At 42.5% G+C, this 16325-nt stretch overlaps 1 protein-coding gene and 1 pseudogene across 14 annotated transcripts in view; one reads left to right on the forward strand and one right to left on the reverse strand.

The window, feature by feature from the left end:
* The window catches only part of RAD51B (RAD51 paralog B), a 914255-nt gene that overhangs the window by 522924 nt on the left and 375006 nt on the right, over positions 1 to 16325 (forward strand). The window lies entirely within an intron of this gene.
* On the reverse strand, positions 667 to 1453 carry LOC134808412 (large ribosomal subunit protein eL8-like; annotated as a pseudogene).

A 16325-nucleotide genomic window follows, 5' to 3' on the forward strand; every position in this document is an offset into this window, starting at 1 on the left:
TGAGCCACCGTGCCAGGCCCAAAAATCTTTTATTTGTAAATAACTGAAACCCAAACTATCTTAACAGCAACAAAACAATTTGTCATAAGGAATCCTGAGACTCTCACATAACCCAACAGCATGAAATACAACTGGACTTCATAAGAGACCAGAGCCTGGAACAGGAACATTTACAAGGACCCAGGCAACTAGTCCCTGTTGCCCAGGTGTAGCTCTCTGTCTGCCTGGCTCCCTTCAGGGGCTTGTGGATTCAGATCTCTGCTTCTCTCTGTACATCTGCTTTCTTTCTTTTCTCTTTCTTAGCTAGCCACTTTCGCTGCTTGCTGAGCACATGGCCAAACATGGTGCATCCTCATTACCCACATTTGTACGTCCTTAGTTCGACTTCCCAGCCCAGGGAGACTAGCATCAATGAATCTAAATTCCTGAGAGAGGATCTGATCAGTCTGGCACAGGTGATATGTCTGCCCTTAATCCAGCCAGACAACATGGCTTAAACATGGCTGCCAAGGGCCCACCCATGTGTAGGTTAAGATTGGAGGCTATTTAGCTATCTCAAAGTGTATCTTTATGCTTGCCATATTTTTTTTCTTTTTTGAAGGAAATTTTGTATTATTTTAATTATTTTTATGGACAGAAAACTCAACAGTGTACATTTAACCCAGTTCAGTGGCAAAGTTCTTTAACCTTTGCCTTTTCGAGCTTGATAATGTGAGCTACAGACTTGAGACCCAGGACATTGCCTCCCCAGTGACAGTGGATCTCATCGTATCTGTCGTAGTTGGTCCTGATAGCTTCCACCAGCTTAAAGCTCCTTTGTCTTCCGAGTTAACCTTTGTGAAGACAACAGTGGTGCAGGTCTTCCTGTGGACTAGATGTCCCAGTCTTGCCTTCCCCTTGATAATGCAGTAAGGGACCCCCTTTTTACAACACTGGGCAGGCAGGCAGAAGACAGCCAGCTCGATGGGATCGACATCATGTGCAGTCATCACCAGCTGAGCTTTCTTGTTCTCCACCAAGGTGGTGACCATGTTAACTCCTGCTCGAAGGACAGGTGGTCTCTTAGTGGGGATGTCCCCTTTGCTGGTAGCTTTCTTCTTGGCCTGGGCCAACAGCCTCTGCTTCTTCTCTTGCTTTGTCTCTGGCCTGTACTTGTGGGCCAGCTTAAGCAGCTGAGTAGCTGTTTGGTGGTCCAGGGCCTGGGTGAACTGGTTAATGGCAGGAGGCACTTACATCCACTTACAGAGGATGGCTCTCTGCCGCTGCAACCTGATATAGTGGGGCCATTTCACAAAGTGGGTGAGGTCTCTTTGGGGCTGGATATCCTGTCCAATGCCAAAATTCTTAAGCCTTTTCTCAAACAGGGGATTCACCACTTCCTTGGCCTCCTGCTTCTTTATGACAGCAGGAGCTGGAGCCATTTTTTCTCCTTGGCTTTCTTTCCTTTCAGCATCTTGGGTGGCGGGAGGAGAGACTTATGGTTGCCATATTTTTCATCTAGCATTATACCAAATAACTTTGTTTCTAATTTCAGTTTTATTGATGATATTTTCACCTTTAAAGAAGGTGAAAAGCAACAATTTTCATATATCAGGGGTGATTTAACCTTACAGATGCCACTAAGATGAACATTGAATGTACTGTTCTCTCTCTAAGCCTAGTTCTTCCTCTTATAAATAGGGATCAGTCTAAATGTTGAGAAAATTAGAGAATTGGGAAATCTGCCTCTCCTAAGTAGTAAAAGTTGAAAAGTAGTACAGTAAGATAGCAATCTAATAGCACAGTCATTTTCTACAATGTATATAATTTTAATCATCACAATAAAGAATGTTTAAAGAAATTGAGGTAGTTTAATCATTGGCAGTGCTGAGATGTGACCATATAATGATCTTTTAGAGAGAAGGCTGCTACTTTTTCTTTGTCTACACAAGGGTTAAAAAAAGAAGAAATGTTTTTAGGAGGAATGTAACATAGTGCCTGGCACATGGTTAGTATTCAATAGTATTTTACTAATAGTGTTTACTTAGAAATATTTATCAGAAATAACTTCAAGGTGTCTTTGGACCGATACAATGAGTTACCAAGGAAAGTAAATACATTTTTCCTTTTTCCTTTTTTTACCATTAAAGGAAACCAAAATACTTCACCCTCAAATATACTTCTTTGACATATTTGAGATGGCTATTCAGAGAACCTGCAGACAGGAATAGCCCTGTAAAACTACCTTTTGTGGGGGAGATTTACATCTGTAGAGAAAATCTACATTGCTGAAATAAACAGCCAGCCTTTCTGTGCTGTGACTTGTCTGGATCTAGGACAGATGGGCTCCTGGGAGAGAGAGACTGAGAGTTTGACACCTCTGGGGATCTAACAGAAACTTACTCTTTTGGAGGGCTGCTACCTGTGAGGTTTCATCTGCATTACAAGACTGCCTTTGCTAGCCATGCTTTTCTTCTCTTCCACCCATAACTGGTCTTGCCAGACTCTAAGCCTCTATTCCTTCTGTAACCTCAGGATGAAAACTTCAACTATCTGACCCTTTCTTTGAGTTTTTCTTATTTTTTATAACTCCTGTGCACATGCGTGCATATTATTATTTTTGTATGCCTTTTTTCCTATTAACCTGCCTTTTGTCAGTTGATTTTCAGTAAACACTCAGAGGTTGAAGGGGAGGTTTTCCCTAGGCTCCTATACCATCTTGCATATTTGGGATATCCCAAGACATCCATGACGCTTGGCTCTCTAGGACATTGAAATCTGGTTAGGGAAGTAAAATATGAAAGCAACGGAGAACAGTCTGCCTTTGGCACTCAGAGATCTCTAGATGTTTTCACTTGTCCCATTTCATCCTTATAGGTTAAGAAGCAGGGAAATAGAGTTCATTACAATTTCAAATTATAATTTTGCTGATATTTTCCCCTTCAGGGAAGGTGAGAAGCAAGAATTTTCACATATCAAAGGTGATTTTACCTTGAAGATGCCACTAAGATGAGCTGGGCAGAGAGAATGTTAAGGCAAAGCACAATGTTAATGACTAAATTGGAACTGAAAATGAATTTAATCTCTTTAAAGAACAAGAATCAAGGTAACTGTATTTCAGTAATGTGTAATGCAAAAAATGCATGATGAATAAAATACATCATAGAAATATGAAGGGTTGAGTTATATGCAAGTATATTATAGGAAAAATTAGTTGATCTGATACTATATCAGAGTAGCTTCATCATTAAATGACACTGTGTCATTTATGGAATCATTGGCAATTCCTAGAACATCTATTACGGCACTAAAGTGGTCAGGGTTTTCATAAAATTTTGTGGAAGTCTGAACCTTATTTTCTTAGGTCAAAGACATGGTAGAAGCAATTTATAAGTAATGTTTTATTAATAAAGTGATTTCTAAGTTTATGATAAATACAAGTGACAGATCCAGTGGAATTTATTGGCTAATGTAATTGCGAAGGCTAAGAAGTGGATCTAATGGGTTTCCAACAATGTCATCATCGTTTCTGCTGTAATTCCATCTCTCTGCTCTGCTTTCCTCCTGTTGGTTTCATTCGCAGCAGGTTTTGCCATATGGGAGGAGCAATGCAGCAGTCTCTGGTCCGTATCACTTAGGATCTCATAAGGCATAAGGTCCTTTTTCTCTCCAACTTTGTCAGTACGTTCAAAAAGAGTCCGATTGGCCCATTAGATCTTTTGTCTACCCCAGTGGCAGGAAGACAGGGCCCCAGAGGTAGGGCTGGAGCAGTTCTCCAAAGGAAAGGAAGGTTTCAGTTATTAGAAAAGGGGTGGAAAGAATATATGTCCACCAATATATCACACAACTGCATATAGTGCACTTTCACATCCTGTGGCAAACAAAAATCTTTCACTAATGGAAAGGAAATGATGGCTTGACATATTGTGTATAGTGTAAGAAAAAAAAAATCCAGATGCTTTTTTCATATTCACTCTAATTCCCTAGGTTACAACTAATTAGTACTTCCTGTTTGCTCCCCATATAATTTGCTTACCCCTTGACTCTATCACCTGTTTATCTTCCTTCTAGAGGCCTATCTTACAGAAATAGGATGTGAACACTTGAAGACAGAACTTTGTCTTTTATCTCTTTATTTCCAGTGCCTAGTCCAATCCTTGGAACACAGAAGCCACTTGATGCTTACTGAGTGGAATTAAATTCTATCCTATCTACTGCTTATATTAGGAAAGAAAAAAAAATGTACTAGTCAAGGGCTTTAGGGGGAAAGTCTTTGTTCTCTAGGAGGAAGGATTTTCCCTAAGTCACTCTTGGCCTTTCTGCTTCTTCACTGTTCCTCCTTAGGGAAAGTGGAATGGCTTATCTAACTGGTGAGTCTGAGATAAGGAAGCACTTCTCACATTCAGATATTGTCCTCCACCAGCCATAGAGGGACGGGACAGGGGGCACTGCCTAACCCAGTTTTGGGGAAGCTCACTGTTGCTATGTACCCATGCCTTCTCTCTCTCTCTCTCTTTCTCTCTCTCTCCCTCTCTCTCTCTGTCTCTCTCTTTCTAATGAAGAGTTTAGCTTTGGAGTTAATGAGCAAAAGATTTCCTTACCATAAAGTGAAGCCCATCAAGTGAAAGCAAGTAGAAAGGCACAGAAAGGTTTATCCTTGTCACCATGTGGAAGGACACTTAGGGGAGCAGATCATTTGGTAACTGTTGGTACTTGTGGCCTCTACATCTTGTAAATTCATACATGTCCACGTTTGACCTAATTGTAGACTTTTTTGAAATTTTCAGTTTTAGGTGAATACCAATGAGTACCCAGAGTTTTCTGTCTTTGTTGTCCTCTGGATGTTGGTCCCAAATCCACTCAGGCAACAAATCCTGGAGTTACCTGCTCCTTATCTTTAAAGTATATGTAGCCCTTGGTCTCCATTTCTGCTGCCTTTTTTTTTTTGCTTATTTTTTAATTTAAAATTGACAAATACAGTTGTATGTATTTATGGGCACAATGTAATGTTATAATTAATAAATATAATATGGGATAATTAAATCAAACTAATTAAGATATCCATCGCTCCAAATACTTACCAGTTTTGTGGTAAGCACATTTGAAATTTACTCTCTTAACAATTTTCAAATGTACAGTACATAATTATTCACTATACTCACCACACAATTTGAGCTCCTTATATATTTTGGATATTAAACCCTAATCAGATGTATGCCTTGAAAATATTTTCTCTCAATCCAAAGGTTGTCGCTTCATGCAGTTGTTTTCCTTGCGGTACAGGGGCTTTTTATTTTGATATAATCCCATTTTTGTATTTTTGCTTTTGTTGCATGAACTTTTAGGGTCAGGTCTAAAATATCATTGCCCAGAATAATGTTGTGTAATTTTCCCCCTATCTCTTTTGACAGCCTACAATCAGATATATGAGCAAAGAAATGATTTAAAGTTGGAACTTACATTTAAAAGGGAAGCAGAGTGTAAAATTTTGGATAATTTGCAGCCTGGCTATGTGGCCAGAGAAATAAAAAGCATTTTTAGGAGAGGAATACAAGCAGGCTGAGGAACAACCACTTGCTTAGAAAGATTAGCGTGACTAAAAGGGAGCCAAGTGCTAATTTCCAAGACAATGGGGAAAAGGCATATCAGAGATCCTGGAGACAGACTCTGCTATCAGACCCAGAGCATTATGAGGAAATAATGGTTTCAGGGACCAGGCCTGGGCCATTGCCCTGCTCAGGCTTGAGACACTGCTGTCTGCATGTGGGCTGCTTCAGCTCCATCTCCAGCTCCAGCTCAAAGGGCCCCAAGTACAGCTTGGGCTGCTGGCTCTGGAGGGCACAAGCTGTAAGCTTTAGTGGCTTTCATGTGGTATTAAGCCTGCAGGTGCACAGAGTGCAAAAGTGAAGGAAACTTCGCAGATTCCCCTAGATTTCAGAGGATGTATTGGAAATCCTGGGTGCCCAGGCAGTAGCCTGCTGCAGAGGTGGAGCCCTTACAGAGAACCTCTACTAGAGCAATGTGGAGAGGAAATGTGGAGTTGAAGCCCCCCACATAGAGTCCTCACCAGGGCACTGCCTTGTGGAGTGATGGGAAGAGGGCCACCACCCTCCACGTCCCAGAATGGTAGAGCCATGGGCAGCTTGTATCCTGAGCTTGGAAAAGCTGCAGACACTCAACTCCAACCCATGAGAGCAGTCATGGGGTCTGCATCCTGCAAAGCCACAGAGACAGCGCTGCCCATGCACCAGTGTGCCCTGGATGTGGGACATGGAGTCAAAGATGATTATTTTGGAGCTTTAAGATTTAATGACTGCCGCCGAGCGTAGTGGCTCACGCCTGTAATCCCAGCACTTTGGGAGGCTGAGGTGGGTGGATCACGAGGTCAGGAGATCAAGACCATCCTGGCTAACACAGTGAAACCCCGTCTCTACTAAAAGTACAAAAAATTAGCACGGCGTGGTGGTGGGCGCCTGTAGTCCCAGCTACTCGGGAAGCTGAGGCAGGAGAATGGCGTGAACCTGGGAGGCGGAGCTTGCAGTGAGCAAAGATCACGCCACTGCACTCCAGCCTGGGCGACAGAGCGAGACTCCGTCTCAAAAATAAATAAATAAATAGCCTGGGTGCGGTGGCTCACGCCTGTAATCCCAGCACTTTAGGAGGCCAAGGCAGGCAGATCATGAGGTCAGGAGTTCGAGACCAGTCTGGCCAACATGATGAAACCCAGTCTCTACTAAAAATACAAAAAACTAGCCAGGCATGGTGGCGGGTGCCTGTAGTCCCAGCTACTCGGGAGGCTGAGGCAGGAGAATGGTGTGAACCCAGGAGGCGGAGCTTGCAGTGAGCCGAGATCGCGCCACTGCACTCCAGCCTGGGCAACAGTGTAAGACTCAATCTCAAAAAAAAAAAAAAAAAAAAAAAAACATTTAATGACTGCCCTTCTGGGTTTCAGACCTGCATGGGAGCTGTAGCCCCTTTCTTTTGGCCAGTTTTTCCCTTTGGAATGGGAATATTTACCCAATGCCCATATTACCATTGTATCTCGGAAATAAATAACTTGTTTTTGATCTTACAGGCTCATAGGTGGAAGGAACTCATCTCCAGATGAAACTTTGGACTTTAGACTTGGGACTTTTGATTGAGTTGGAATTGGAACAAATTAAGACTTGGGAGAACTATTGAGAAAGTATGATTATATTTTGCAATGTGAGAAGGACATGAGATTTGGGGAGCTAGAGGCATAATGATATAGTTTAGATATTTGTCCCCTCCAAATCTCATGTTAAAATCCCCAGTGTTGGAGGTGGGGCTTGGTGGAAGGTGTTCTGATTATGGGGGCAGATCCTTCATGAATGGCTTAGTCCATCCGTTTGGTGATGAATGAGTTCTTGCTCTGGTGGTTAACATGAAATGTGGTTATTTAAAGAGTGTGGCACCTCCCCCCACTCTTGTTCCTACTCTCAACTTGTGACATGCTAGCTTCCCTTCACCTGCCACCATGACTATAAGCTTTCTGAGGCCTTACCAGAAGCTGAGCAGATGCCAGCACCATGATTTCTGTAGAGCCTGCAGAGCTGTGAGCCAATTAAGCTCAGCGTCAGGTGTTTCTTTTTTTTTTTTTTGAGACAGAGTATTGCACTGTTGCCCAGGCTGGAGTGCCTGGAGGCATGATCTCAGCTCACTGCAACCTCCACCTCCTGGGTTCAAGAGCGACTCTCATGCTTCAGCCACCCAAGGAGCTGGGATTACAGGAGTGTGCTACCACGCCCAGCTAATTTTTGTATTTTAGTGGAGATGGGGTTTCACCATGTTGGCCAGGCTGGCCTCGAACTCCTGACCTCAAGTGATTCACCCACCTTGGCCTCCAAAAGTGCATGAGGCGTGAGCCACTGCGCCTGGGCAGTTATTTGTTTATAGTGATGCAAGAACAGACTAACACAAATGGGTTCAGAATTCAGTTGTGGAAAAGGTGTGTAATTTAATAGTCCCCTCAAACCTCACAGAAGAATTTCAGAAAGATCCTATATTTGTTTTTGAATGCATGCAGAGAATAGATTAAAATATAAATATCTTGATGTTTTTTATATTACATATTTATATCCCATCTTTTTCCAAAACAGATTTAAAGTGGTTTCATCTTTGACATGGTAATCTAACCCATGACATTCAAAAGCCACAAGGACAGAAAAAGAATTTTCTAAGGCTGCCCGAAGCGCAACTTCATTTGATATGATTTCCTAGCCTAGAATATAATCAGGAAGGCACTGATTTCTTTCTGTTACTGTTGTTTTTAAGCAAAAAAGATCCTATTCCTCCTCTTCTATTTCTTTGCATGGTGAATAGCTCCGCTAGTTACCCAGCCACTAAACAACAACCTGGGAATCAACTTCCTCTCTATTCTGTTGCCCCTTCCCCCAAACAACCACTCGATCATCAAGATTTCTTCCTCGATTTCATATTCAGCTCTACATCCAGGGTCTAAATTCACACCTTGGATTTCTGCTGCCTGAACTAATCCAGCAGTCGCACTCTGTAGCCCTTCAGTCCCTCTTCTGTAGCATGTCCGAAGTGTTCTTTCTAGGAGAACAATGTGATTGTGTTACTCTTGTACTTGAAATCCCTCAATGTCTTTTTCACTGTCTCTGGGATTTATTCCAGACTCCCTAGCATACATACAGGGACCTCAAGGTCTGGCAGCTGCTCAGTTCTCCAGCCGTATATCTCTGAATGGTTTCTCTCTCGGCCTCATTTCTCCATCACCCCTCCTCCCAGTAAACACATACACTAGAACCATTGTGAATTTCTCAGAGTACTTCTTATGGTCTAGGATAGTTTACATTTTTGGGTCCCTTTTGCTGCTCCTCTGCCTATAATTTATCCCTTCCCCTCTTGCCTTCCCTCTACCCCACAAGGCTGGCTCAGCTTTTAAGACTCAATCGAAGTGCCACCACCTCTCTGAAGCCTTTTTCACACTTCACCCTTAGGAAGAATGAAGCATCTTCTTCCTCTTCTTCCCTTCCATGTCTGTAATCCTCAACACATTTTTTTTTTCATGAATTGTCTGCAACACTGTTTGCTTTCGCTAGACTGAAAGATCTTAGGGACAAAGTCCAAGTTATGCTCGTTCTGCTGTCTCTAATATCTACCATCATTCCTGACACTTTAGCAGTATTTCATAAATGTTTATTGACTAAATGCATATTTACCTATGCATGAAAGAGTAACAGTTTCAGAGTTTTTGTTAGCTGCATTCCTTTACTTCCTTTCAGTTTGGGGAAGTAGATTTAGTACCCACAAAATGATTGGGGGTCCCCTGTACTGCAAAGATTTGACTTTAAGAAGTAGGTGGCTGGGTACGATAGCTCATGCTTATAATCCCAACATATTGGGAGGCCAAGGCAGAAGGATCGCTTAAGCCCAGGAGTTTGAGACCAGCCTGAGCGACGTAGTAGGGACCCATTCTGTATGAAAAACCATATATATTAGCCAGGCATGGTGGCGTGTGCCTCCCAAATTGGCTGAAGCAGGAGGATTGCTTGAGCCTGGGAGGTCAAGGCTGTAATGAGCCATGATTGTGCCACTGCACGCCAGCCTGGATGACAGAGCAAGACCCTGTCTCAAAATAATAATAATAAATAAAGAAGCAGGCCCGTGAACAGCATCAGCAGTTTCAGCTACTAATACTAGCAGTCTTTGTTCCTCTTAGAGTGCAGAGAGCTGCTGGTCACTTTTGATCTTTATTAAAACACCCATACACAGTAAGATTGCTTGGGAATCCAAGGCAGAATATATCTGTGTGGTTTGAGAGAGGACTTTAAAGTGTTAGAGAGTCTAATCTTTTTAGAGCACACTAAAAAGAGAGTAGATACACTACCCCAGGGCAGAGATGAAATAATGAATTTGCTGAATATTCCATGTGGGCCCTGAACATCAACAGGGCAAGAGAGAAGTCAAGAAATGAAAAGTGCTGGTAAGGTCAGCAAGTACCTATCTTGGCACCCAATGGTACCAAGTGACCATTGCATGGACCATGCTCTGGGAGGGCATGAGAAAAATTAAGGGCAAAGGACATTCCCTCAAAGAGTTTACCAGTTTAAAGCTTTAATGTCCCTGAAACTAATATGTCTTCTGTGACAAGCTTTGATGATAAATGTAGACTAAGTTTTTTAAAATCATATAAAAATTTAAAATACTTTGCAAAGCACAAACAATTTTCTTAGGCCTGCCTTGGTAGCAAGAACAGTTTGTAATGACTAAAAAGTGGAGAATCTATGGTATATTCATGGTCTAAATCAGATATTGCAAGCTGGTGCCCTCTGGACTGGAGTCATAAGATATTTTCAAATTCAGGAAATTTTAAATAAAAATTAAGATTTCTTACTTATGATTTCCTTGTGCTCTCAGGTCAAAATGGTTTATGCAAGACTTGATGGTTTGAAATAAAATTGTACAAAGGCATTCATTCCACTTTGGCTAAATGGATTCTAGTATAAATGCAAAGGATATTTAACTCACTTGGGAGCTCATAGGCATAATGCATATGTTTGTTTAAAAACAAAAGAAGCAATTGAAGATTAACATTGACTTTGTCTCGCCTGGCGCGGTGGCTCACGCCTGTAATCCCAGCACTTTGGAAGGCCGAGGTGGGCGGATCATGAGGTCAGGAGATCGAGACCATCCTGGCTAACAGGGTGAAACCCCGTCTCTACTAAAATACAAAAAAATTAACCAGGCATGGTGGGGGGCGCCTGTAGTCCCAGCTACTCGGAAAGCTGAGGCAGGAGAATGGCATGAACCCGGGAGGCAGAGCTTTCAGTGAGCCAAGATCCTGCCACTGCTCTCCAGCCTGGGCGATACTGACTTTGTCTCATAGTTTAGATCTGGGATAAACAAACCTTTTCTGTAAAGGGCCAGAATATTTTAGGCCTTTATTTATTTTAGGTTTTGCAGGTCCTGTAATCTCTGTTGCAGCTAAACAGCTCTGCCACTGTAGTGTGAAGTCACCATAGATGATACCTGGACAAATGAGCATGGCTGTGTTCAATAAAACTTTGTTTATGAACACTGAAATTTGAAATTTATATAATTTCTACATGTCACAAAATTTTTTTTTGTCTTTTTTTCAGCTATTTAAAACTGTAATAACTATTCTGAGCTCATGGGCCATATAAAAACAAGAGATGGACCTCATTTGACATATAGGCCAAATGGACATTGGCTGAGTGTCATTGTAAAATCTTGGTCTTAGGCTTTTTAGACCTGATTAGCCTAAAAGGAACAAACTAGGATGTTCTGTTCTCTTTACAGGGCAAAGGAATTCTCCTTTCCCTACTTTTTATTTTTTATTTTTTCATTTTTTTTGGATGGAGTCTTACTCTGTCACCCAGGCTGGAGTGCAGTGGCACCATCTTGGCTCACTGCAACCTCCGCCTCCCAGGTTCAAGCAATTCTTCCGCCTCACCCTCTCTAGAAGCTGGGATTACAGGTGCGTGCCCGACGCCCAGCTAATTTCTGTATTTTCAGTAGAGATGGGGTTTCACCATGTTGGCCAGGCTGGTCTCGAACTCCAGACCTCAGGTGATCCACCCACCTCGGCCTCCCAAAGTGCTGGGATTACAGGCATGAGCCACCATGCCTGGCTTCCCTACTTTTTTATATCCATGGGGAGCTTGGTTGATATCCTGCTTGAACATGGAAGACCCAAGTTGCTCACCCTGTGTTTTCCAAAGCCTTAAAGGCTAGTCTACATTTCAGACAGCCCAGGTGATGAGGGAGCCTTGTGTTTTCTGTGAGGAACCTTATCCCTTAAGCATCTATATCCCAGTCATACTTATGCATGGAAAGGCTAAGTAAAATCTATTAATATCCTAGCTAGAAAGAAAACTATAAAATTACACATAGATGCAAGCTTGTGTGTATTCTGCAGTTCAAAGTGTAGTCAGCAAAAAAAGCATACATGCTATCGCACTGGGAGGAAATCGGTGTCTTTGAAATCAAATACCCTGCCATTGGCATATCCAGGCTTGAAACTCGGCTGCAGCTTTTAGCTTCCACCACATGTTTACATTGGAAATCTCTCTGTGCACATATAGAGTTTGTTCTCTTATGAAATCATGTCTCTAGGGAAGGATAATTTAAAGCCATTTCCGTTTGTTATGTCTGAGCTGAACTAGACTATTAGGGCTTGTTAACGCTGGATAAACTTGAGCCCTATAACTGCCTTCATCTGCAGATTATAGAATCTGTCCAACAAATTGCATTCTGATGTTTTCAGAATGATGGCTAAGCAAGCAAGGGCCTTTTAATTTATATTCTATCACCATGGTTGTCAGGAATCACAGTTTTGACTTTCATGCTTACTTGGTATAGCAGCGATGATATGACTCTTGAATGGACCAAATCCAGAAGTAATTGAGACACTAAACTGCATCTGCATGTTACTACAGCAGAGTGAGCAAAGGCTGACAGTCAGAAAATTGCTGGTGAAGCATCTTTCTTCAGAGTGCCTCCCTTCCCCGAGTCTTAGCATAAATCAGTGTTAGGTCCACTGAAATATCGTGTGTGGTCTGCATTTAGAAATTTTATTTGAAAATGAGACAGATGGATAAATGAAAACAAGTTTTCTTTAGGCTAGTGTTAAGTAAATAGAATTAAGTGAAGATAGACAGTTTCCCTGATTTAGTGGAGGGGAGATGGTGGTTGCCCCAGGATATCTAACTCCCTCTACCTCTATTCATCAAATCCACTGAACACATTTGCCTTCAGTTTGGCTTAATATCATTCACCATTTTAGATAGTGGGATACTGGAAGGTAGAAATTACATCTGTTTGACTTCTTTTGTGAACCAGTGTAGTAGAACTACCAGTACAACTTCAGTAAAATCACAAATAGGATGGCACCAGGCAATAGTGTGACTATCCAACATGGCATCCCCTAACTGGGAAAGGAATCCTTTCTTCATGGCTCTGGCCTTATTTTCAGTAGCTCCACTGAATTCACTTCTTTTCAATAAACTTGTAGAAGGTACTGCCCTACGCCCTGAGGTTGGGGACAGTGGCAGTGGTAGGATACAGAGACAAATAAGACATAGACCCTGCCCAAAAGGTGACTGTATACATAAAGCACCCTAATCCAGACCAAACTCAAAGAATGCTAGAAATGAAGGGCAGACATAGGACAGTGGCATTTTGAGTAAGAAATAGGGTTTCAACTGGTGGGAGAAAGAAGAACCTGCTAGACTAAGGGAACAGCATGAACTAAAGACCAGAAGTAGAAAAGTACTACTTTTTGTACCAAAAGTAGAAAAGACCAAAAGTGTTGAGGGAGAATGGGAATAATTCCTCTCTCTCTCTTTCCTTTTTTCCCTTTATTCTTTATTCAGTAATTATTTGATGAATGTTTATGGTAAACCGAACAGACACAGCTCCTGCCCACACAAAGCTTACAGTCTAGAGGAGGAACAACCAGGAATCAAAGAAGCCCAAAGTAAATAACAAATTACAGCCCTGACCCTTACCTCAAAGGAGAGGGGTACATTGACTAAGAGAGCGCATTACAGGAGAGTGGAACATACTTTACAAGCCTTTACTGGAGAGATGTCCTGCCACCTGAAGAGAGAGAAGGCGTTGATTAGAGGAGAGCGCTCTATGGAGAGGAGTCAGCGTGGACACTGAGACTGCAAGAGTGAGGGAATGTGCGGGATTAGACCACAGTCAGGGAGCAGAACACAGTGGGATTTTTGGTCTTTATTCTAAGAGCAAAGAAAAGCTATTGACCTGTTTTTAGCAAAAGATGGGGTAAGGTAATGAGATTTGCTAGTTGGAAAGATCCCACTAGCTGCAGTGTAGAGAATGAATTAGATGGGTGAAGAGGGACCCCTGCCAGGAGGCAGATGCAATTGTCCATGGGGGATATTCTGGTTTCTTTGCACTGGAGTAATGAGGATGGGGATGAAAAGAAGGGAATATGTTTAAGAGCTGATAATGAGCTTGGCCTTGGCAACACTGAGTTTGATGCACCTTTGAGACACTAAAGAGACATACCAGGAAGATATAGGTGTACTGGAGCTCACTGAAGAGGTCTGGGCTGGAGATAAACAATTGAGTCATCTCCTTATAGGTGATAATTGAGCCATAAAAGTGGATAAATAAATATAAGTTGAATGAATGATAGAATTAATGAATAGATGGTATTGGGTGAGGAAAGAGCACAGAGTAATGAGGGCTTAAACAACTTTGTGGTGCTGTATTTCTGTAACTATTACTTATCAGTTGTGAGACTGGACAAAGTGATTTTCCTCTGGCCAGGTCTGATGCCTCCTATGGACACATTCTGAAAGCCAGCAGGAACCTAGAAAGTGACCAGGCCACCCCCTTGCCCACATAGAAACATGTCTGCTAACTCTTCCACCTTACCAATAGGTGGATTCCAAGAGTTCACATAAAAGGTGGTTGTTTGGATTGTAGAAGTCTCTTCCCAAAAGAAACTCCTACTTTCCTAGGGAGATGCCACCATAGACCCTAATTAACCAAGGTCCTTTCTGTGAGACAGTATGTTCAATAGGACCTTGAGGTGTTACAAACTATTTCCTCACAGATGCCTGGGCATAGGCCTGGACTCTTCCCCAGACTCCTCCCATCCCACTTGCCAGGCACTGAGAAACAGGACTTTCCACTTGTTTGTCACTGGCAAGGACTTCATGGCTTCAGAGAGGGAGCTCCAGGGGTTTCTGGGACACTTACCAGTGTCCCAGAATAAATTCCCTGAGGTTCTTCTAAGTCTGTGCTTGAATTCATTCATTCATTCCCTTCTTATCTTTTCTGAGGACCCCAAGAATTGGCCTGCCTGCGTCCTTTGCTTTTACTTTCAGCAGGTGGGGGTCTGGCACGGTCGGGGGAAGGGTTTTGATGGGAAAAGTGAGGCTGGTACTATTTTTCCTCCCATGTTTAGCCTATAGAGTATAGTCATAAAACTTTTCCTCAATGTTTCAGTCCTGAAGCAAGCGCACAGCTCATTGGAAGTTTCTAAGGATTTTTATTATTAGCAATGTCAGAAAGCAAGTTGAAAGCAAAACAGCCCGCTCTGGGCCTCTTCCCTAGCCTTTCCTTATTTTGTCTTGTTTTCCTCACACCCAGGAGGAACACATATCCCAATTCCTGAGGACAGTCCTGATTTGCAACTGGCATTGTGGCACAACTGCCAATAGTACCACCTTTAAAAAGTTTAGACACTGAATTATGGTCATGCTACTTAACCCCATAAAGAAAAATAAAGTAATGCATTGGTGGTAATAGTGGATTTACAAAAGACTACAATAATCTCAATCTGCATTTTAGCGAGAGGATATGAGCCACAGAGTGATTTCTTTGGTATTTTGTCCCAACAGCTGGACTGGGCCTCTATGTGTGTAGGTGAGGGATGGGGTACAGAGGGGAGGACTTGTGGGAAGTGCTGGAATATCAGGGCTAGAATATTGCCACAGAAATGTGTCTATTTTTTCTCCTGTCTCTTTCTCAGTAACCAGATCTACCATGGAAGACTCAGACTGGCACTTTGGCAAGGTGAGATGAAAGATCAGGGCTGAGGAAGGTGCATTTGCAGGCACTGTGGGGTCCACAGCAGAGAGGATAAAAACGTGGAGGCAGAGGTGCATCTGAGTCATAACAGCACAGAGCCGGGCGTTGGGGTTGGGGCCTGAGCCATTGTTGTCTGGCTGTCGCAGCAGGAGGAAAGGAGGACAGAAGTGTCAATGTTTCGTTGAGAATTTTTCTAAAAAGTTGCCACTTTGGGTGAAGGGCTCAGTAAGACCTTCCCCTCCACACTCCACATAACTATGCTTCTATTAGAAGTATCCTGAGCAGTTCAGGCCATCCACGTGGTGGAACTGTGTGGGGTACCCTCAAGCCCATGGGTCTCTAGGGGTTGTGCCTAAGTCACATGTATACGTTCCACCTGTGATGTTAGGCAAGCAAGCATATGATCCTTTCTCATCACCACTTCCATGAAACAAAGACATTTTAGAACTGTTGACGATAGCAATGTTTTCTCGACAAAGAGATTACTTGTAAAGTAGTAAAGAACATTAGAAAAAGGAGCTATAGTCATATGGTCACTGTTCTTTGTGGTGCTATATAGGTGGTGTGTATATTATAAGAACTTTTGTGTCTTCCCATAATGTTTTTTGGTTTTTGGTTTTTTTTTTTTGTTTTTTTTTTTGAGATGGAGTCTCGCTCTGTTGCCAGTCTGGAGTGCAAGGGCACGATTTCGGCTCACGGCAACCTTCACCTCCCAGGTTCAAGCGATTTTCCTGCCTCAGCCTCCAGAGTAGCTGGGACTACAGGCACAC

Source organism: Pan troglodytes, chromosome 15 (assembly GCF_028858775.2).
Source record: "Pan troglodytes isolate AG18354 chromosome 15, NHGRI_mPanTro3-v2.0_pri, whole genome shotgun sequence".
Taxonomy (NCBI): domain Eukaryota; kingdom Metazoa; phylum Chordata; class Mammalia; order Primates; family Hominidae; genus Pan; species Pan troglodytes.